Source organism: Rattus rattus, chromosome 6, assembly GCF_011064425.1.
Source record: "Rattus rattus isolate New Zealand chromosome 6, Rrattus_CSIRO_v1, whole genome shotgun sequence".
NCBI lineage: Eukaryota > Metazoa > Chordata > Mammalia > Rodentia > Muridae > Rattus > Rattus rattus.
The window spans coordinates 78,979,566-79,003,938 of NC_046159.1; the positions used below are offsets into that span (position 1 = coordinate 78,979,566).

The 24,373-nt window shown below is 36.6% G+C and overlaps 1 protein-coding gene across 2 annotated transcripts in view; it reads right to left on the reverse strand.

Annotated features, from left to right (window-relative positions):
* Positions 1-24,373, reverse strand: part of Grid2 (glutamate ionotropic receptor delta type subunit 2) — a 1,431,657-nt gene that overhangs the window by 1,016,087 nt on the left and 391,197 nt on the right. The window lies entirely within an intron of this gene.

Genomic DNA, 24,373 nt, shown 5'->3' on the forward strand with positions numbered 1-24,373 from the left:
CAGGGGGATGGGATAGGGGACTTATGTCCAGGAAACAGGGAAAGGGAACAACAATTTAAATGTAAATTGAAAATATCCAATAAAGGAAAAAATAAAAATAAAATCAAAATAGAGTAAAAAAAACTAAACCAAAACAATAGTAACAGCAACAATAAAATAATTGTTGCAGATTATCCTCTGATGTCTTCATGCATGCTTCTGTCCCATTTAAAATAAATAGAAGTAAGGAAAATAAATAATTTTTATTAATTATAGGACAACTTCAAAGTATCAAAAAACCAAAATATCTCAAAAAACATTGACTGAGAATGCATGCAATATTTATATAAATTGGTAGAATTACTGTAAAGTCACAAGAAGCAGGAATGAATATGATAAGTTGTCACAAATGAATTTGAAAAATGATGCCAATAGACATACGGCTTTATGCTTTCATTAGACATTTTGTTCTTGCAGTTAACAAACATTAAAAACCTATGGTTAGCACCCACATACAAAACATGAGTATAAGAGCCACAGTACTGATAAAAATGAAAACAAACTTACAATAAAAATAAACTGTGTAAGAAACAGGATATAACGTATTTTGATTGACTGTTGAATTATAATGTACATATATATGCATATACATTTTCTTACATATATGTATTCATAGATACATGATTCAAGTCAATAAATAATACTTATTTAAATTCACAAAACCTCTTTTTTAATAAATTTCTTAGAAAAGTAGAAGACTGATTTCCAGAATAATGTCCAGTTGTAAATTTTGAAATGTCCATGAGAGGTAACCTGTTTCTACATGAAAGAATATGGACAGCATGATGGAAGCATAGGACATCAGAAAAAGTTGCCTGCTTCGCATGGTCTCAAAATTTAAAACCTATCTTTATAAAACATTGACTCTATCCCTAATATTTAGAATTAAAGTTCTTATAAATGATATGATAAATGATATAAAAAATAACTAAATACACAAATTTCAAAAGGGAATGATTGGGGAATATAGAGTAGAATGTGTTCAAAGTACATTATATACCATTATAATGTAACTTAATATACTTAGTATAATGTACTTATATAACTATAATTAAAAAAATAAAAATATAGAATATTGAACACCTTTCAAATTTTAACCTCTTTGAAATAAAAAATGATTTTATTTAAATATAATAGAGAATTATAGTTTAAATGAATATTTCTATTGAAATTGGATAGATGTTTGATAAAGTTAAAATACTGAGATAAAAATTAATTACTATCAACCCATTTCACAGTACAGAAATTTCTGGACTTCCTTAGCTATTTTCAGTGTTGTAACACTTGTTCATAAAAAGTGAAAAAACAAAACAAATCTCTTCATGGGCGGTGTGCTGGTCATTGATCAGTGCTCAAGAAAAACAGTGATGTTTAATTAAATATTTGGATGAGTGGGTACAACACAATATAGGGCGAGAAAGCATAACACATTTATCTGCCTTTGCCTTCTATTATCATGCAGGAAGAGTTTAGGTGTAAGAGCTCAGATGCCCATTAAATAAGCTCCATTTTGAATAAAGGGATTATCAAACATGGACAGGTCTACTGCGTTACTACAGGTCTATCTGCATTAGCCATTATCCACCCTTGACTCATAGAGGACAAAGACCTTCAGGGCGGCACACAGAAAGGCTCCTCTACATTTTCTGCACTCCTCTCTAGTCCCTAGGGACTCTATTCTATTGCTCATTTCATTGTACAAAAGACTTAAGTTTTCATTCTTTTTGTTTTGTTTTGTTTTTACACTCCAGATTTTATTCCCCTCCCGGTCTACCCTCAACTGTTCCACATTCCATATGTACTCCTTACCTCCCCATAATCTCCACAACAATGTTCCCACCCCACCCACCCTGTCAGATCTCTAAACTTCCTAGGGCCCTCAGTCTCTTGAAGGTTAGGCGCATCTTCTCTGGCTGATCCCAGACCCAGGAGTCCTCTGCTGTATATGTGTTGGAGGCATCATCTCAGCTGGTGTATACTGCCTGGTTGGTGATTCAATATCTGAGAGATCTCGGGGGTCCAGGTTAATTGAGATTGCTGGTCCTCCAAAAGAGTTGCCCTCCTCCTCATCTTCCTCTAGCTTTTCTCTAATTCAACCAGAAGGGTCAGCAGCTTCTGTTCATTGGTTGGGTGTACATATCTGCATCCGTCTCTTTAAGCTGCTTTTTGGGTCTATCGTAGGACAGTCATGATAGGTTTCTTTTTGTGAACGCCTGAGAGCCTTAATAATGGTGTTAGGTTATGGGACCTCCTCTTGAGCTGGATCACACTTTGGGCCTGTCACTGGACCTTCTTTTCCTCAGGCTCTTCTCCATTTCCATCCCTACATTTCTTCCAGATGGGAAGAATTAGGGAATCAAAGCTTTGACAGTGGAATAGCAACTCCATTCATCACTCAATGTCCTAATTTTCTGTTAGAGGTGGGTTCAATATGATCCCTCTTCCTACTGTAGGGCATTTCATCTAGGGTCCTCCTGCCCACTTTGAGTCCTGAGAGTTCCTCACTTCCCAGGTCTCTGGTACATTCTAGAGCCTCCTCCCAACCTCCTTCCTCCTGAGGTCACCTGTTTCTATTCTTTCTGCTGGCCCTCAGGGCCTCAGTCCTTTTCTTCCACTGAATACCAGATCATTTTCCGCTCTCCCAGCAACCCCCAAACTATTTCCCTCCCCTACCCCTACCTGCCATCTTCCTTGTAGTTGCTTTCTTCTCCCTCCCAAGAGGTACTGAAAGAGGGGAAATAATGTAATAATATTGTGATATTGAAAATAAAAGAGATAATTTAAAAATAGAAATTCATGATGTTTGGGAGCAGATCACTATTATTCAATGATCTTACTGAAATGAGTATCTAGAAATGTTGATTCCATGGAAGTCAAGAAAAAAATGGTAGCTACTTGGGGCTGAAAGAAAATAGACAGAGATAGGACACTAGATAGTAAATTATATAGAAGCAATTAGTTCTGTGTGATAGTGCTCCACGGATACACTAGAGCCAAAGCTGCTGTATATTTTTAAAGGGGAAAATATTTCTGAAAGTTTTTATGTAAAGATTTATGAATATAAATGTTTTACATTACTAAAACATTATACAATGTGGACATGAATTATTTGTGCAGGTTTCATTTAGAACAAAAATATATATACATATATATGTGTATATATATATATTTGAAATTTAAATTTGATACACAGAAAAATATGGGTGTTTAAGATTCATCAATTTTCATCAAAACATTCCTTAAAGATTGTACAAAACCTGACAGGTAAAGTAGAATATATATTTCAGGAATCATTTAACAGGTGCATTAAAAGTAAGTATCCACAGCATTGGCTTTATTCCATAAAGAACACAGGTTCAAATATACACATGCACACATACAAAAATGGAAACACAAGACACATAAACATACACACATACACTCTTAAACACATGGGCACACAGCACACATATGTGTATGTATGAATATACAAGAATACCTATGTACATATACATTCATACATATTCAAAGACACATAAACCAAACCATATAAGAACCAGTGGGAATCCAGTATTATGATTCTATTCTGGTTGCCATACTTCACAGCTGTCTAGGTTTTCAACTCATTACATCTCTATGTTGGGTACTATTTATTTTATTTTATTTACTTTTGTCTGAAATAAGAGATTAAGACTGGAACCAGCATTAAATTCCTGTTACATGTAAAGAAGCATTCACATTAAAGCCACTATTGAACACACACAGGATCAGAGATGGTCTCAAAATATCCCAGATTATACTTCATAAATGCTGGGTTGAATTTGCCCAAATGTCAAATGATGTGTTTATCCCTATTATTCCATAATTCTAGAGAGGTGTGATTGCCAAATTCTTGATTTGCTAATAAAAGTAGTCTTAGCAGGGCCGGATGGCACCTGCCTTTAATCCCAGTATTCTGGAGGCAGAGGCAGGCAGATCTCTGTGAGTTCAAGGCCAGTTTGCTCTACAAAGTGGGGCCAGGACAGCCAAGTCTCTGTTTAAAAAGAGCAGTGTTTTACACATCTCTCTCTGGAGTTACACATCTCTAGCATACTTGCCATTTACATTTCCAAGCCTGAATACACTTCCGATTCCTTAAGTTGGCCAGCTTGCCATGGCCAGTCAAATCCCTTATTAAACCTAATCTTCTGTGTGCCACTGGAGTTTCTATGAGAGAATGTTTGTTAGCAGAAGCTAAGTGTTCTATTTTCAACTATAGAAGAAAATAGTGATTGATTTCAAGAGAAAATATTAGACTATGTCATACACATTCTGTGGAAAGATGTAAGAAGCATATTTTTAACAGTTCATGCATACAACTTTTCAAAATGTCTGTAAGCAGCAGAGGAGATTGGGAGGCAATTTGAGGTGATGAAAATGTTTTCAGCCAGATGGGAGCATGAGCTGAATGTTTAGTTCAGGGCTGCACTGGCAAGATGATGAAAGAGATGGTCTGGGATGAAAAATTACATAGGGTGCTCTGTGTGTCAGGAGAGTCAGGTGTTTCTCTACCCAAAAGATACCAGTGGCACCACTGGAGCTGTGACAGTGAAACACATCTGTACTCTGCATTGCAGAGGTGGTATTTTGAATAACAATAGACTCTTATGTTTGACTGCTTAGTCACCAGGAAGTAGTTTTATTTTACAGGCTTAAGAGGCATGGACTTATTGGAGTAGGTATGGCCTTGGAGGAAGTGTGTCATTAGAAGTGGGCTTTGACATTTCATCATTTTATGTTATTTTACTTTTAATTTTATTTAATCTTTTTTTGTTTTAAACTCCAGATTTTATCCTCCCTTCTAGTCCATCCTCTGACTGTTCCCCATCCCATATCTCCTCCTTACCCCCATGTCTCTAAGATGATATTCCACCCCCTTACCCTCTTCCTAACCAGACCTCTGAACTCCCTGGAGCCTCCAGTCTCTAGAGAGTTAGGTGCATCTTCTTTGACGGAACCCAGACCCAGCAGATCTCTGCTGTTTATGTGTTAAGAGCCTCATATCAACTGGTGTATGCTGCCTGACATTTCAAAGGACTATGTCAGGCTCAGGTTCTCTCTCTTCTTCCAGGTCAGGATGTAGCTCTCAGCTTCCATAGCATCACTCCTATCTGCTGCTGTGCTCACTATGATGATGGTAGTGGACTAAGTCTCTGAAAATGTAAGCAAGCCCTAATTAAATTCTTTCTTTTATGAGTTGATGTGACCCAGTCATCTTGTCATAGCATCAGAACATAAGAGAACATACAAATGGTTCCCTACATCTATCTGTAGGTCTTTGTGTAGTTTAAGTATAAGTTTAATTGGAGTTTCATAGAACAAATTGGATAGTGTTCCCTCTGTTTCTATTTTGTGGAATAGTACAAAGAGTATTGGTATTAGGTCTTTTTTGAAGGTCTGATAGAACTCTGCACTAAACCCATCTGGTCTTGGGTGTTTTTTGGTTGGGAGATTTTAATGACTGTTTTTATTTCCTTAGGGGTTATGGAACTGTTTAGTTGGTTTATGTGATACTGATTTAATGTTGGTACATGGTATCTGTCTAGAAAATTGTCTACTTCATCCGCATTTTCCAGTATTTCTGAGTATAGGTTTTTGTTGTAGGATCTGATGATTTTTTGAATTTCCTTGGTTTCTGTTTTTATCTCTCCCTTTTTATTTCTGTTTTTCTTAATTTGGATACTGTCTCTGTGCTGTCTGGCTAGTCTGGCTAAGGGTTTATCTACCTTGTTGATTTTCTCAATGAACCAACTCCTTGTTTTGTTGATTCTTTGTATAGTTGTCTTTGTTTCTCCTTGGTTGATCTCAGCCCTGAGTTTGATTATTTCCTGTAGTCTAATCTTCTTGGGTGTATTTGGTTCCTGTTGTTCTAGACGTTTCAAGGGTGCTTCCAAGCTACTAGTGTATTCTTTCCCCAGTTTCAGTTTGGAGGCACTCAGATCTATGAGTTTTCCTCTTGGCACATGATCATCTCATTAGATGCTGAAAAAGCATTTGACAAAATTCTATGTTCCTTCATGGTAAAAGTCTTGGAAAGATCAGGAATTCTAGGCCCATATCTAAACACAGTAAAAGCCATATACAGCAAACCAGTAGCCAACATCAAACTAAATGGAGAATCCCACTACAATCAAGGAGGAGAAAAGGCCACCCACTCTCCCTACTTTTTCTTACAGTACTTGAAGTCCTAGTCAGAGCAATTAGTCAAGAAAAGGAGGTCAGAGAGATACAAATTTGAAAGTATAAAGGCAAAATATCACCATTTGTAGATGATGATACAATGGTATACTTAAGTGACCCCAAAAATTCCACCAGAGAACTCCTAAACCTGATAAACAACTTCAGCAATGTGGCTGGACATACAATTAACTCAAACAAATCAGTAGCCTTGCTCTACTCACAGGATAAGCAGCCTGAGAAAATAATGAAGGAAACAACACCCTTCACAATACTCACAAATAATAAAAAATACCTTGGTGTGACTTTAACTAAGCAAGGGATGATCTATATCACAAGAATTTCAAGTCTCTGAAGAAAGAAATCCAAGAAGATCTCAAAAGATGGAAAGATCTCTCATGCTCATGGACTGGCAGGCTTAATACAATACAGTAAAAATGGCCATCTAGCCAAAAGCAGTCTACAGATTCAATGCAATCCTCATCAAAATTCCAACTCAATTCTTCACAGAGATAGAAATGGAAATTTGCAAATTCATTTGGAATAACAAAAAACTCATGATAGCAAAAACTATTCTCAACAATAAATAAATTCTGGGGCAATCATCATCTGAGACCTCAGCTATATTACAGAGCAACAGTGATAAAAACTACATGGTACTGGTGCAGAGATAGTGGGATACAATTGAAGACCCAGAAATGAACTCATATACCTATGGTCACTTGATTTTTGACAAAGGAGCTGAAATCATCCAGTGGAAAAAAGACAGCATTTTCAACTAATGGTGCTCGTTCTGCTGGCAGTCAGAATGTAGAAAGATGCAAATCGATCCATTCTTCTCTCCTTGTACCAAGGTCAAGTCCAAGTGGATCAAGGACCTCCACACAAAACCAGATACATAGACACTAATACAAGAGAAAGTAGGGAAGATCCTTGAATACATGGGCACTAGGGAAATTTTCCTGGACAGAACACCAATGGCTTATGCTCTAAGATCAAGGGGACTTCATAAAATTGCAAATCTTCTGTAACGCAAAGGATACCCTCAACAGAACAACATGGCATCCAAAAAATTGGGAAAAGAACTTTACCAATACTACATCTGATAGAGGGTTTATATCCAACTTATATAAAGAACTCAGGAAGTTAGACTCCTAAAAACCAAATAAACCTATTAAAATGGGTTATAGAGCTAAACAAAAAGAAAGTTCTCAACTGAGGAATATGGAATAGCATAGAAGCACCTAATGAAATGTTCAATAGTCATCGGAGAAATGCAAATCAAAACAGCCCTGAGATTCCACCTCACACTAGTCAGAATGGCTAAGATCAAAAACTCAAGTGACAGTAGATGCTGGTGAGGATGTGGAAAAGAGGAACACTCCTCCATTGTAGGTGGGATTGCATGTTGCTACAACCACTCTGGAAATCATCCTGATGGTTTTCAGAAAACTGGACATAGTACTACCTGACAATTCAGCTATACTCCTTCTGGGCATGTACCCAAAGATGTTCCAACATAGAACAATGACAAATGCTCCACTATGTTCATAGCAGCCTTATTTATAATAGGCAGAGGCTGGAAAAACCCCAGATGTCCTTCAACAGAGGAAAGGATAAAGAAAATGTGGTACATTTACACAATAGTATACTACTCCGCTATTAAAAACAATGACTTCATGAAATTCTTAGGCAAATGGATGGAACTAGAAAACATCACCCTGAGTAAGTTATCCCAGTTTCAAAAGAACACACATGGTATGTACTCACTAATAATTGGATATTAGCTTAACTGCTCATAATACCCAAGATTCAATTCACAGATCATATGACGCTCAAGCAGATGTAAGACCAAAATATGGATACTTCAGTCATTCTTAGAAGGGAGAACAAAATACTCATGGCAGAAAATACAGGAACAAAGAGTGGAGCAAATACTGAAGGAAAGGCCATCCAGAGACTGCCCTACCTGAGGATCCATCCCATATAGAAATATCAAACCCAGGCACTATTGCTGATGCCAAGAAGTGCAGGCTGACAGGAGCCTGATATAGCTGTCTCCTGAGAGGCTCTGCCAGAGCATGACAAACAGAGTTTGGCTTGCAGCCAAACATTAGACTGATTATGAAGGCCCCAATGGAGGAGTTAGAGAAAGGACTGAAGGAGCTGAAGGGGTTTGCAACCCCATAGGAAGAACAACAATATCAACCAACTGGACCCTGCAGAGCTCTTGGGGATTAAACCACCAACCAAAGAATGCACACGGAGCAATGAATGGCTCCAGCTGCATCTGTAGCAGAGGATGGCCTTGTTGGGCATCAATGGAAGGAGAGCCCCTTTGTCCTGTGAAGGATTGAATCCCCAGAGTAGGGGAATGCCAGGACAGGGAGGCAGGAGTTAGTAGGTGAGTGGGGGAGCACCATAGAAACAGGGGCAGGGGGGATGGAATTGTGGGTTTCTGCAGGGGAAACTGGGAAGGGGGATAACATTGTAAATGTAAATAAATAAGATATCCAACAAAAAAGGAGTTCATTCTAATGAAAGACAGAAAGGAAGAAGATCTGGATGGCATAGACAGTAAGGAGCAACTGTATGAATTGATGGAGAAGAAATTGTAATCAAGATAGATGATAAAAATCTTTTCACCAAAAGAGAAAATTATGTGACTAAAATGTTTCACCCATTTCTTTATTCAGTTCTTTGGATCATTAGTTATTTCTATTTTGCTTATTATTTTACATAATTGTAAATAATAATTCAAGATAATGAAAATTTTTATTGCTCCTGATAAGGTACATATTGATACCTAAGCTTCAGTCATGCCCAACATAGTAAATTTAGCTTTTACTTACTTTAACATCTGAAATAATTGTTTGATTTTTTATTTACTGTCCTAAATATTTAACAAGAACAATTGTATCTGAAGGATAAAGAAACATTTCTTGTGAGGATAACAGTTGTTCTTTACAATATATTTCCAGTCCAGGAGAGGGTAGAATCTATGTGTCGACGTTATCACCCAGTAAATGCTCACTGATAACATCCCAGAGACACCTGCTGCATTCTTCCTTTCATGCCTCGTTCTCTCTAGGTGGGGCTTGCCCTGATTTTCTCTGTTTCTAGGATCTTATCTCTTTTGGAAACTTCAGCTTTTTGACAAAAGGCAAATCATTATTGTAGTTTTTTGGGTAATACTGAGTAAAGTCCCCGCACTCTCCAGTTCATATCCATTCATCCATGACTTGATCTGTAGCACATAGTATACAATTTGTTTCTTTATATCACCATAGTATTTTGTACTAAGCATTCATAAATCAAAAAAGTGTAAATTACACTTGCATTACAGAGTGCTAAATACATTATCCATGGCAATGAAAGATTAAATACACATAGCATTTATTCCATATTCAAACTAAGAGAAATGGATAAAGGCTTGTGCCCAGATTATCAAAATCTGTTAACTTTTACAGAATTTCACACCATCCCCTCATCATAGCAGATAAATTTTCTTAAATTATTTTCAGTATGACACTTCACCTGTAGTTTCTCATTTCCTAAACACAATCTTCTATTAACAATATCCTTTATGTGCAGAGACACTACTGGCTTTAAAAATGAATTCCATTAGTGTTGTGAACATTAATCATCTACTGAGCCTAGACACAAGAAATGAACAGTGTAAAAGTTCACAGTTATGACAGAAGATGCCATGTGTTTAGACCAATGATTAATCTCAGTTAAATGAGTCCCTTCATTGATCTGATATTTTAATATTAAAAAGGGACTAGGCATTAAAAGAAAATTAGAAACTTTGCCAAGTTCTTTGGGTATTTTGATCCTCCCGTTTTTCAGGTAACTTTGGGTGGCAGGGAGAATCCTGAAATTGTCTACATTTAAAAGAAAGGGATGTTCTTTGAAAGGGATGAGTGAAATGATGGGTAAGTAAAACAGAAGTTTTAGTTACATTTAAGATGTTCTCAGGAACCTGGGGTTTCTTTTGCTATATCAGAAAGTTCACACAAGGTAAAGACTCTCCCGAAGGGCTAGCCAGTGATGACTGAGGTTCTTAAAAATTGGTGGTTGTCATGAATTGTGGAGATTTTAGTTATTTTCTGTATTAATATTATTCTTGTCAACTACTATGCTTCTAGGAAAAAGATAGAGAAGATACGTAACTGTTTTCATACTTAGGAGCCAGAGTGTTTGAGGAGAATAAGGTCCACAGAATCAATCAGCTAAACAGGACAGAGAAAGACTCACAGAGACTAAAGCATCAATCCCCGAGCCTGCAATGACTGCACTAGGTCCTCTGCATATAGGCTATGGTTGTGTCACTTCATGTCATTGTGAAACTCCTGGAAGTGTCTCTGACTCTTTTGCCAACTCTTAGGAATGTTCCTCCTACTAGGTTAACTTGTTCAGCCTTGATATGAGGGTCTGTGCCTAGTTTTATTATACCTTGCTATGCGCTGTTCAGTGGCTATCTCTGGGTGGGTTGCTCTTTTCCAAAGGAAAACAGAGGAGAGAAGTAGATCTGGGGAGAGGGAAGGCCTCAGGAAATTTGGAGGAGTGGAGAGAGGGAAACTTCAGTTCTGAAGTAATGCATGAGAAAAGAATAAATATTTCCATTCATAATGTATTAACATACATTTTCTAGAGACATAGCTCAATGGCAGATTTGGAACAGAAAAGCAACACTGAAATTCATACTCTGAAAAATAAACATACCTTCTTAAACTCTGGCTCCTTATCACTCAGAAAGTAGGACCACTTATAAAATGGTCTAAGTAATTGAATAGTTATATACATGCAATATTGACTATAATTAGTGATTATAAACTATGAATATTATTAAGAATGCTTATTTGGGACATATTACAGAGAAATGCCTCTGTGTTGTTAAAAAAAAATCTTCTTCCTACAAGCTTAATTTAGACAATGACTATAATAAACATACATTGTTTCTGTGTATTAAGGACTGGCTTGAAAATGGAATTACTGGTAATTTCCAAAAGGCATCTTTGAACAGGCAAACATAGATCTGTAAAGCAACTCTAGAAGGAAATTTTCAATCCCTGTATAATATAGTTGATAATTTTATTCTTGACCACCACTACTCAAAATCATTTTCAGTAATTTCTCAAGTTCTCTAAAAATAACCCTTTTCAGTAGAGGTTAAAGAAAGGCAGACTGCTGAAAATTTTAAGGGCTTTAACATGTCTTACAAGGAGCCGTAAGAACTATAGTCTCCCACCCCTGTCCATATGCAATGGATTCTCTGCCCATTAATCTTCCCATTCTACTCTCTGGCATTATTTCCCTCCTCATCCAGTGAATCATTCCTAACCAACTCTATCCTTTCCCTGGGAACAATCTCTTCACACCATTAGTGTGAGCTGAAAGAGAAGCCTTGCAGGTGACTATCACCTTCTGCTTTGCCTGGATTCTCCCAGGGAACTTAAAGGTTCCCTTTGTCTTTAAATGTAGTCTTTCAATGCAAATAGAGTAAATCATGTATTTTAGTATATCTGTTATTGCTTGGCAAAAATTTGTGTCATAAAAATTACTTTATTGAATAGTCTGGTAACCTCAAATTGACAAATATGTAGAGCAGGAGATAAAGTTTTATTAAATGAGGTCCTATGGTACTCTATGTATAAATCAGACATGATTATGTGGTTAGCAGTCACTCTGAAATAGAAGTAGCTAATGACTTAGTGGTCTTGTAGACTCAAATGTCAGTTCTACGGTCATGCTGTTTTAAGGCAGATAAATCTAGTAAAGTTAAAATAGTGGGACTTTTGGTATTTCTCATTTAAATTTTGAAGACTGTTGGAATTCATGATGTCTATCCTTTTACACCGTGAACTAGAAACATATGATGAATTTTCCTTATTAGCAATTTACACAATGTTAGATATAAATCTTGAGTTTTTAGAAGAAGACATAAAGGCTTTATAGTCAATTTCACATGTAACTGGCAAATAGGTGTCTTCACGTACTAAAGTTCACAAAAAGTTTATTCTGCTATAGAAGTCTTTGTTTTCATTGCATTTCTATGACTGCAGTTCTGATCAAGTTATTACATTATCAGTCAACAGTCTGTAAGTAAAGTGTAATAAAATGAAAACATAGAATAAGGTTTTTGTTCAATGATTTCCAAACCTCTGGAACTAAATGTAATAGGTAAAGTAGGTTTGATTCAATTGACCTTAGGAGAATATTTAAAAGAAAAATAATCTACAGTTAAATATCTGTAATTCAATATTCATTATTTTGGTGTTTAGTATAATTCCCAAAATGTTCAGAAATAGGCTTATACTATCACAAAATGTACTAGAATTTTACTCACTAATCATATTTTTATCACACACAGTGGACATTCACAATTAAGAGCAACAGAATAAATAAACTAAAAATACAGACTTCAGAGAGATCACAGATTCTGCCTCTGTGTGAAACTAATGAGGAAGTCATCTTCCAGGTCTAACTCAGCAGGGATCTAAGTCAGGGAAGAAGAAAGAGCCTCAGTGGCTCAAGCAATCAAAATGGCAGTGGATGCTGCTGCCTCTCAATGAGGTAAGAATCGATGCCTTCACCTTAATGTACAGTTCACCATAAAACCAGAAATATTTATTCTCTGATTTTATTTCCCAGACAAATTCTGTGAATAATAATAATAATACCAGTTTGCTTCACATTAGCAGTTATTATACTACCCCATTTTAAGAAAATATCACATGGACACAAATTTAAAATATATATGAACTCCATATACTCTATCTCTGTCTCTGTCTCTCTCTATCCATCTTGTGCATACTTGCACTCACACATACACATACACTCTCACACACACATGCTCACCTACACTACACACTCAAACACATGTGCACACACATGCAAATATATACATACACATGTCCTGGGACATACAGAGAAACACACACATACATATACACACAGACACAAACACAATCCTCTACATCTGGAGTTAAAGTCAGTTGTGAGCCATTTAACAGGAGTACTGGAACCTGAATTCAAGTCTTCCCTGCGTTTCTGATGTCTTTATAAACAGACCGCAGTTTTGAGGAATAGGTCAGAAGTACAAGGCTGAGAGACACTCAGGTGTGACACGGTGTAGAAGATACAAGTTCTTAGAGAAAACAAAAGACCCTTGAGTTTGTATACTGGAGCCAATTCAGAATCAAACTTATAGACCTTGATCAATTGCCTGGAGACTAATTTACTAAATAATAAATCTGGAATAAAAGCAAGTTCTATCCAAGTTAATAGATGATACACTGTGCATACCAATCTATAAAGTAAATGTTAGTAACCTCACTGATATATGCATACTTAGAAGTGAAGAATCAATGACTATTCAGATTTAAGCCTCTGCTATGCTATTTAAAACTTGCATCAAATACATTGTTTTATGATTTAGACTCCATTATGCTTTATGTTATGCGAGCTATTTTTCAAAACATACACACATGCATATATGCATATATATATATTCCATTCACCTTATTTATTGAGAGTTTCACTCTCCAGTAAAATTGTCTTCCTATCTGCATGAGGAGGAATGTCATATCTTCAAAGAGATTCTTCTTTTGTGATTTTCTCTGGGAGAAAATTTAATTTGACTGATGTTATTTTAGCTTACAATAGCTTTTCCAGTAAAATGTTCCTCTATAAATCGTAAGATCACATGTATTGACAGGAGGCTCTGAAACTCGTCTCCTCAAGCTCACCAGGCAAATGTTGAGCCTGCTTTTGATGAGAATCAGTATGCAAATCAGGGAATTATATGTAATCACACAGTCTCACTCTAGGTCAGTTCGTATAGAAGTGTATATGAAAATAAAAGCACTTCTTGAATTCAGCTAAATTCAAGTCTCAGCAGATAGGTAAGGATCACACAGAGAGGGCCAAGATCAAATTGAGAACAAAGTAATCTTGCAAGTCCCTTGAGCTTTCACTACAAGTGCAGGCAATCAGGGAGGCTTCTCCGTGCCAGAGTCACAGAGAATGAAGTGACAGATGAGTCTTCCCTGTCCCATCAAGAGTCCTTTCGTAACTACTAAAATGTACTTGAATCATTTCAGGTACATTAGCAGTGCTGTAGGAAGCCAGAGTTTCTTTCACGCCACTTTAGCAGTCATTTGACTACATCACAGGTCACTGTTTATTGTAAGCTGCAATAAACGTTCCCGAGACTGTCAATCTGCCTGTGAGAATCTATCAACTACCTGCATGGTTCACAGGACTCAAATAATAATAACAATAATGCTTCATCTCACATACCAAGGAAACTCGGCATCCAAATGCATTTGTTTGTCCCTCCACATGCACGTGCATAGCAACAAGAGTATTTGAGTGTGCACAGAGATTGTAATAAATAATTCAGACACTTATTTACAGTATTGTCTTGTTTTTCTTTTCTCTTTTTGTAATTAGTGCCCTGTGGTCTCTGAATTTCTTAGTTTAGATTATTGAATTTATAATCAACAAAAGGGGGAAGCCACCTATGACATTTTGTCTCCATTTATATCCACCTTAATCATATGAGCTTATCATAAAATGTTACAGATAAAATTGTGAATGAGTGATTTTCCTCAAAAGGTCTCTCATGTTTCACAGGGCCATCAAATTATTATTTGTACTGATAATTTTGTTTGTGGATATTTTATTTCCTGTATTTCAAAATATAAATAGATATTGACTTACAATCATGATCATTGTAAACCCACACTGAGATGTCTAAATCTTTTTTGACAATGTTGATATACTTATACTGATCCTAGGAAATGTATCTGGGAAATGTATAGTCTCTTGAAAAAAAGTTGTCCTGTACACACCATGTCCAATGTTTTTTCTACTGTACACCATTATATGAGCTCCTCACTGAGATGACCATTACCTCAACATAGATCCAGACAACCACTGTATGCCAAAATCTACATTGGAATTGAGAACCCAAAGGGTTACATTCTTATAGCCAAGACATAAATGTATATGAAATGCTTAGATGTATATAAATTATAAATTTTATTATGTCTAACTCCAAAAATACAGACAGTATTGAGAGGTCAATGTATTATAAAGATTCAGTCAGTTCCTAAAGATGGGTCCCAGGAAATGTGTGAGACTGTAAAGATTCCAAGGTTGTAATATCTCAATGTTTGAGGCTGATGAAGGAAAATGAGAGAGGACTAGACCCTCCAGATAAAGGATAACGAAGTCTCTATACGCTTACCCTGCAAATGCTGCATACTACGTTCTTGAGTGAATTAAATAAAATAGTATTTCAGTTTGAACTATTTGTAATGCTTTAGAATGCTTCAGTAAGCATCAATGTGGGAAGCGCTTAAAAAATCTTTAATTAATTTTTTGATGAGACAAATAATAGTTGGGTAGACAGTATATTGCGTATCCTCCTTATAACTAGGCAAAGGCACTAAACTAAATTCGGGGCAATGTAGTAGCATAGAAATATCAAGAGTAAATCCATAAAGAGCCTTTAAAAATGTTTTGAAACAATTCTTACCTAGTCCTTATGCATGGAATAGATGATCTAGATGTACAGTTCTGCATGAGTTGACCAAACATGTTTAAGGTCCTGTTTTTTCCCTTCTGTTCTCACACATTCCCACCACTTTCTCTTCCATTTCTCTGTTCAGCAACTCCTGATAACATTTTACTGGGTATATCTCTACTCTATTTAAAACATAAAACATCCCCTACCTTCAAAATGAAATTTTAAACCATACAACCTTCAAAGATATGTTTCAATCAGCACCTTTTCTGTATTTCCTGTGCCTCTCATTATTGAAATACTACTGGCCTTATATAAGGACCATATAAAATCAAGAATGTTTCTATACCGGGATTGTCGTTTCTATTACTTCTCTTGAAATAATGATCCTGAGAGTAATGCAGTAGCTCCCTATCCTGCGACATTTACATTCATGATGATTCTAAAACTCATAGCACCACCATTGACCATCCTAAATAAAATGTACCATGTATCTTCTCTCTATTTAATTTATTTTTCTAACTTTTCATAGTAACTGACACTTGAAAATGCACCTGATACACATATATGTATATGCACACATGTACACATACATTACATTGTGTATTTCATGATAAGCAATTCATATCTATTATCTATCTATCTATTTATCTAGTATTTGATCTTTGACAATTTCATATATGTTTACAATGCATTCTGATGACTCTTCCACTAATCTCTCTCTTTGACCTCTCATCCTTTGTTGCTCTCCTCCTCCTCAGAAGCCTCTTTCCACAACCAGTCCTTTTCGTTTGTTACCCATTAAATTTAACAAAGGCCATATGTGTAAATATGAGTTTAGAGCTGTCCTCAGGGTGTTCACTAGTAAGACACAATGGTTAGTGGAAAATAGATGTTTTCTACCACATTTAATGTAGTCATTCAATTACTATAATTAATAATTTAATATAAAATAAAAGGTCTCCACAAACTTTACTATTATTCATTATGTTATCGTAACCACAAAATACATAATTGATTATTTACATGTGGTTTGATTTTTGCCAAAATTTACTGATCATATTTTTAAGCAACATACTCTTTCCTCTAAGTATTTGCTAAAACTAGCCCACACCATTGTAGATAACTTAGAAACACTGGATGAGAGGAGCAGACTCAAGTGTGGGAAATGATAAATATGAGTTGAGGACACAGGCCAAACATAGAAGTAGGTACAGCAGCATGCTGAAGGCTGGACTGAATGTTTTTGCTTCTTTTTAAAATATTGTAAGGCACTAAGAACAGAAGCAAATAATTTTTAAATGCATCACAAATTATTATGCATTCTCAAATCTACCCATTTGAAAACTCTTAATTAAATCTAAACGTACAAACTGAGTTCCTGAAGTGATGGACAAACATATTATAGACCCAGTCCAAGGCTTCTCAGAAAAAATTCAAGCAGAGAAACATATTATGTTCTGTGACTAATGATGAGAATCCTTCAGAACACAAGCTGTCCATGTGTGTATGCGGTGTGTGTGTGTGTGTGTGTGTGTAACTGAGGTCAATTTTTAAAAACACATTTTCTAATATCAGATTAAGAATGTTTCCTTCTGTCTTGGGAAGGGGAATAACAATCGAAATGTATATAAGAAATACTCAAGTTAATAAAGATAAAAAAGAATGTTTCCTTTTGATTCAGAGAAAGGACTGAAAGAGCTTGTAGGGGCTTGAGACGTCATATGAACAACAATGCCAACCAACCACAGCTTCCAGGGACTAAGCCACTACCTAAAGACATGGACTGACCCTGGCCTCCAACTGCATAGGTAGCAATGAATAGCCTAGTAAGAGCACCAGTGGAAGGGGAAGCCCTTGGTCCTGCGAAGACTGAACCCCCAGTGAATGTGATTGTTGGGGGAGAGCTGTAAGGGGGGAGGATGGGGAGGGGAACACCAGTACAGAAGGGGAGAGGTAGGGGGTTGGGGGATGTTGGCCTGGAAACCGGGAAAGGGAATAACAATTGAAATATAAATAAGAAATACCCAATTTAATAAAGATGGAAGAAAAAAAAGAATGTTTTTCCTTCTTTAACAAGAACATTGAATTAAGAGAAAGGGAAAGATGTATAGGTTCCATTTTGCTTCAAACTGTACTCACTTAAATCTTTCTTTAAGAGGCTTTACAGTCCTATCTATTCTTAGCTTGCCCAGCACTGTATAAAAATAAGCAATGGCATAACAACATTTCTTATGTTGAAATCCTACCTTTAGCTTTATTTCTTGAAGTAAAGTTCAGGAATCTATAATTTTCTCGATATTAGTTACATGATATCTCTATTTGAAACCTTTAGCTAGGGAGGTTTGTGATTTCAGTTCCATGTTGTATTCGACCTTCCATGGCCCTGTACATTCTTGATAGAGAGAGAAGACTGAGGGACAAGAGGAGAGAGCTGAGGATCCAGGCCATTCACACCTCATATACTGTCCTAATGACCCCTGTCATTATATCAACACACATATATCAAGCATTACAGATGACAAACAGAGTTAAATACACGAACTCTGAAAAGCTCTATATTCTGCGGTTTGGTGGCATTTCATCGGATAATATTGTTTTATAATTTTTGAATATAATAACTTTTAAGGCCCTAGTGGGCATCAGTGGATTATTTAACATCTCCATGAATCCTATATGCTAGAAATCTCAATTACTATTTAGCAGACTGAAGTGAGCTGTGAGGAAACCAGCACACAGATCAGAAATGTGATCACACAGTGAATCAATAGAAACAGCAGCCTGATTCTCTCCCACTCTAATGCAATCAGTAGTTGCTATTATAGTAAGCCACGCAACAGAAATTAATCAAAATATGTAGCATACTGAATAGAAACAGGTTAGAATTTAAGTTATATAAGATTTATTTTACATAGACAAACTCTAATGCAAAGGAGGTGTTGAAAGCCATTTCTAGAAAAGAAAAGACCCACAAAAACACAAAAACATTTTCATCAGTAGGGATCAGAATGATCAAGGTTTGGAAAAAAATAGTTGAACCAGGAAAGATTGTAGCCCAAAGAGGCACTGGTTTAAACATCTAAAACAGATATGTGTAGCATATTAGAGTAGTACATTGCTTCTCTAGTGACTGTTTATCACAACTGAACTTGACCATCTAGAATGTCACGACCAGGTGCACTCACAGATAATTGTAAATACTAGGAAAAATTTATTCACAAAATGTTCCTTGTTGTAAGAGTAGCATGGTTTGCTATTAAAAGCTGGCACAGTCCCATGCATGTGCTAGTTTCTCACAGTTATTCCTGACTGCCACAGGCTAAAGTCTCTTCAGAATGGCCTTTGAACTTAGATAGGAAGGCAAGGATCTTTTAAAGTGTCTTCTTACTGGCCAGGTGACACTAAGCCAGAGCAGGTGAAGAAGGGCCTGTCAGAAATGTGACTAAGTTGTCACAGGAGCACAGGACCCTTACCAACACAGAGTTGGTAAGGTTGGTAAAGTAACAGAGTTGCTGAAGTTGGAAAGCAATAGGGGGTGACTTTTTTTTTGTTTTCATGGTTTCATTAATCAATAGAGTCCTGCACAATAGATCAAAATGGCATCTGCAGAAAAGCAGAGATGTAAATGTATTAATATAACATAGTATCATTGATGAAATTGTTTAAATAATTTTGTGTATATTTAAAGCATATTTTTATTTATATTTCCTTTTTTGTTGGATATTTTAATTTACATTTCAACTATTATTCCCTTTCTCAGTTTCCCATCCATAAGCCCCCTGCCCCATTCCCCCTTCCCTTTCTATTCCCCTCCCCAACCACTCCCCCTTCCTGCCCTAACATTCCCCTATGTTGGGGGGTCACACTCTTGTCAGGCTTCTCCTCCCATTGGTATCCAACAAGGCCATTCTTTGCTACATATCCAGCTGGAGCCATGTGTCTGCCATGTTTACTCTTTGGGTAGTGGTTTAGTCTCTAGGAGCTCTGGTTAGTTGGTATTGTTCTCATGGGATTGCAAGCCCCTCAGCTCCTTCAAACTGTTCTCTAACTCCTCCAATGGGGATGATATTTTTTGAGGTGAAAGATAACTGCTTTAAATTCTCAAGTGACAATTCATGGGAGACCTCCTGCCCAGCAAAAGATCGATCTCATTCAGTGGTGGCATCTTCATTTAGTGCATTTCAGGTTGAAATATTTTACCAAACATTCTCAATACTAAGGTGAAGAGATTCTGGCTTTGTATTGCCAGGCTGGCTGGCATAAAGCATCACTAGCCATATACTCTCTTCTTCAAAGAACTTCTTCAACAGTTGCAAGAAAGAGCCACTCTTAACTAAAAAATATTGTCCTCTTTCTGAGCTCGATCACACTGTCAGTGCACTGTATATATGGAATATACTTACTGCTATTGTCTGGATTGGTGACTACAGGCAGGGAGTGGTAAGGCAAGAAAAGCAGATATTTACAAAATGGAAAGAACATCAGTAGCTTTGAGACTGGGTTAAGTAATTTAATATTAACATGGCACAAACTATGATTATCTGAAAGGAGGGAACGTCAATTAATAATATATTCCATTTGGCAAAATGTTTGGGGAGGGTCTAGCCTATTTTAAGTGGTGCCATCTCTGGATTGGTGGTCCTGGAAGATATGTATATGTATATGTATATATCAGTATTCACAAGCCACGTGGTGAAAGTCAGTAAGAAGAATACCTCATGGCCTCTGCATCAGCTCTTGCCTTTTTAATTCCTCCCTGTTTGATTTAACTTCTTTTTTTAAATAGTTTATTTATTTACACACTTTACATCCTGATATCAGTCCCTCTCTAACCAATTCCCCCTCATCCCACTCTCCTCCACGTCTTTGTGAAGAAGGAGCTTTCCTCTGGATGTTAGTTCCCATCCTCCCCCACCCCAGTCCCTCATGTCAAGTAGCTGCAGGACTAGGTTCATTCTCTCCCACTGAGGTCAGACAAGGCAGACCATTTAGGGGAATGGGATCCAAAGGCAGGCAGACTCAAGGACTGCCCCTGTTCCAGTTGTTGGAGGACTTTCATAAAGCTGAGATACTCATCTGCTACATGTGTGCAGGGTGCCTATATCCAGCCCGTGTTCCCTCTTTAGTTGGTGATTCAGTCTGTGGAACACCTGAGAATCCAGGTTAGTTGACTCTTCTGGTCTTCCTGTAGAGTTTCTGCCCTCAGATGACGAACACTGTTATGGAAATGTAAGCTAAATAAACCATTTCCTCCTCAAGTATTCACAGCAATAAGAACCCTGACTTAGAAACATTTAAAACATTTCCTTCTATGAGAGTTAAGTCTACAAAAGTAAGTTTTTCGGAGTCTGGGAAGACAGATCAGTCAGTAAAATATGTGCCACAAAAGCACAAAGACCGGAGTTGGGATGTGCTGTAACTATATAAAAAAACCACCACAGTTTTACCTGCCTATAATCTTGGTGCTGAGAAAGCAATAGAAGTAGAGGCCCTAGGATTTTATTGTCAGGAAGCCTACCTCTATCAGACTCGGTGGAAGCCCTTACTCACAAAACCATATAGAATTCAATTAAAGAAGATACCCAGTGTTAATCCTCAGCCTCCCCATGCACACATATGCACAAAGGTGAATACACACATGAAAATGCACAGAAATTAAAATAGATGATAATAAACCTGTGTATGAATTAAAGAATAAGCAATTATAGACACTTTGAAAGGGGTTGTCAAGAACATATATTCAAGATATAATGAATATCTTCTTTTAATGATGGTAGCAAAAAGAGGAAGGCAAATTAATAGTCTATGTTAGATAAAAAGAAAGTTTAGGAAGATAGTGCCAAAAAGAAATACAATTGGTACAAAATTGAGAGCTCAACCTTCATTAGAGAACTTCTGATATGTACTGAGAGTCTCAATGGCTGCTTATCAGAGGATAAAAGAGGTGGCATTTGAAGTTAAATCCTTCTGTCTTACTGGCATACACTGCTGACCTTTCCCTTAATTCTACTTTCCCCCTTTGGGAATTGCATCCCTTGAATAAGCATTCTAAACATCCATTTTATCTGTTTCTGTCATAGACCCATTGACTGGAAGCCACTTAAAGGAACCATTTCTTTTTTAAGTTGCATGAAAGCTCTTTTAATTGGTTTCTGGAGAATCTCTTTACCCTAAATACCCCAAGCTTCTCACAGAGTGGAGATTTTATATCAAATGTTCTCACACCTTTGTGCATTTTGTGCAGTTGACACAAAGGTTTTAAAATAATATGCTAACATTCACACCTGATCTAAGTATAGGACGCTCCTCTCATCTATATAGGTTAAGTCTTTTGTATGGAACCAATTGATATTGAAAGAAAAGCTACTGTGACTGAAACATAGTTGGAGGTTGGACACCTGTCGCCTTGTACACATTCTTATTTGTATGGTAATGGCACTACACAGCTGTCCTTCTCTGATATGTAAGATGCTCTGACCATTCACCTGGCCCAGTGGTTTATAGAACAGCCAAGGATTTGTCTTCTTTCATAGTCAGAGTGATTTATAACTCTAATGATTTCAGATTAAAAAAAAAAACTAGCTACCTGTCTGAAAGGCTAAATCAGCTAGCCATTGAGTTCACATTTGAACTCAAGCCATTGCTGCTAAAATGATCTTCCTGTTGTGTATAAAGAGTCTTTAGACCACTAACAGAATGTCTTGATATCAGCCTATTAATTGGAAAAAGGTTCATTCAAGATGTCAAGCTGTTCTCACATTACAACATACTAAACACGATTTAAAGTACAGTGTCCAGTGTACTCATGGGTGTTCACATAGCTGAACATCATCATAACTGGAATATGCGAAGGAAGGACAACTACTAGAGAATCCCACACCTCACTGTCACTATTGTTCCGGTTTACACCCGGAGATAATCTGATAATTTTACTACATGGTGACTCTTACTTCATAATTGTGATTTATACACTTTAAAAATGAGTGCAACAATCAAGGCAAACACACTTTTTGAATTCAAGGCTTCGCATCCTATATGTATGTATCTTCTCATCGCATTTAACAAGCTCCTGTGTGCACCTCTGCTGCTTCCTACCCAGAGGCACATTTCTAAAGGGAATCTGAGTACTGACTCAATCTGCTTGATTCATGTATCTCCCCACTACTCCATACCTCTTTCTTTTCATACACCTACCTATTTGGGTATTATTAGTCCCACTACCCAAGTTTACTGCAAATAAAATCAGCGAATTCTATTTTCTCGCATGCTATTGTTAAAGCTTTCTCTCCCCTGTAGACTATGATCTACTTGACACTGTCTTCCCAGGAGCATGGACTCTGACTCTGGGAATCAGGGCTTCTTTTTATCCTCCCTCAGTAGATAGTCATTGTTAGAGACAATTTTCTAGCTGACTCTTCAGAAAACGGCAATGTGAGTGGCCCTTTGCATGAGTCTACAGCCCTTCAACTTTTCTGTATCACACACTTTTTTTTTTTTTTTTTTTGGTTCTTTTTTTTCGGAGCTGGGGGGACCAGACAGGGCCTTGGCTTCCCTGGGCAAGCGCTCTACTACTAAGCTAAATCCCCAACCATCACACACTTTTCAAAGACAACCCTACCTGCTTTCATAGCTCTCAGCATAATTATAATTTGAATATTGTTAGTTTTATATAGCCCAAAAAGATTTGTTCTATGCACGATATCTCCTCCTTTCTCCCTCTCCCTCTGTCTTTTTATCTATTAGCGGCTTTTATTTTTATTTCTTCCTTTTTATTAACAGATTTTAAGTGAAAAGGGCTCTCTGTAATATGTGAGATATCTCTTAACATTCACAAATATTACCTCAAGAAGTCTTTAAAAAATAATTCTGTTTCTTTTTTCAAGCATCACAACAAACAGTCTTCTTTTTACCCTACAATCATCACAGTTTTTCAAACAGCTAATAAAATATACTCTCCGGGGACCTTGGTAAAAGCTGTGTCTGTCACAGATTGTTTGGTTTGTTTTTCTTCATGGAAATCTAAGTCATTCTATAGAAATGCAAGTCTGAGGTCATGTACTGACTTACATTCAGAATCAAATGTGTCTTTCTTCTATGCGTGCATGTGCATGTGCATGTGAGTGTGTTTGTATGTCTCTCTCTCTCTCTCTCTCTCTCTATATATATATATATATATATATATATATATATATATACATATATCATTAGAAGACAACCTTAAGGAATCAGTTCTTTCCTTTTACTTTGTGGATTATAGGGATCAAACTCAATTTATTATTCTTCAAAGCAAGAACCTTTATCCCTTCAGCCATTTCAAGGAACTTTCTGCACATTTTCTTAATGCTGCCTGCACTATAATCATTCTGAAATGCAGCATGAGAGGCTTTCTTACTATCCTTGTTTTTAATTTGAATATCACCATAAATAGCATTTTCTTGCAACTCTAAACAGTGTAGCTTTTGCAAGCCAGTGTTTATGCAGATAGATAAATAATATCTAGATTAACAGATAAAGTAGTACTTACTAAATATAAGTAGTATTTACAAAATATAAAACTGCCTTCACTAATTACTTGTATTTTCATAATTACAAGTGTAGCTT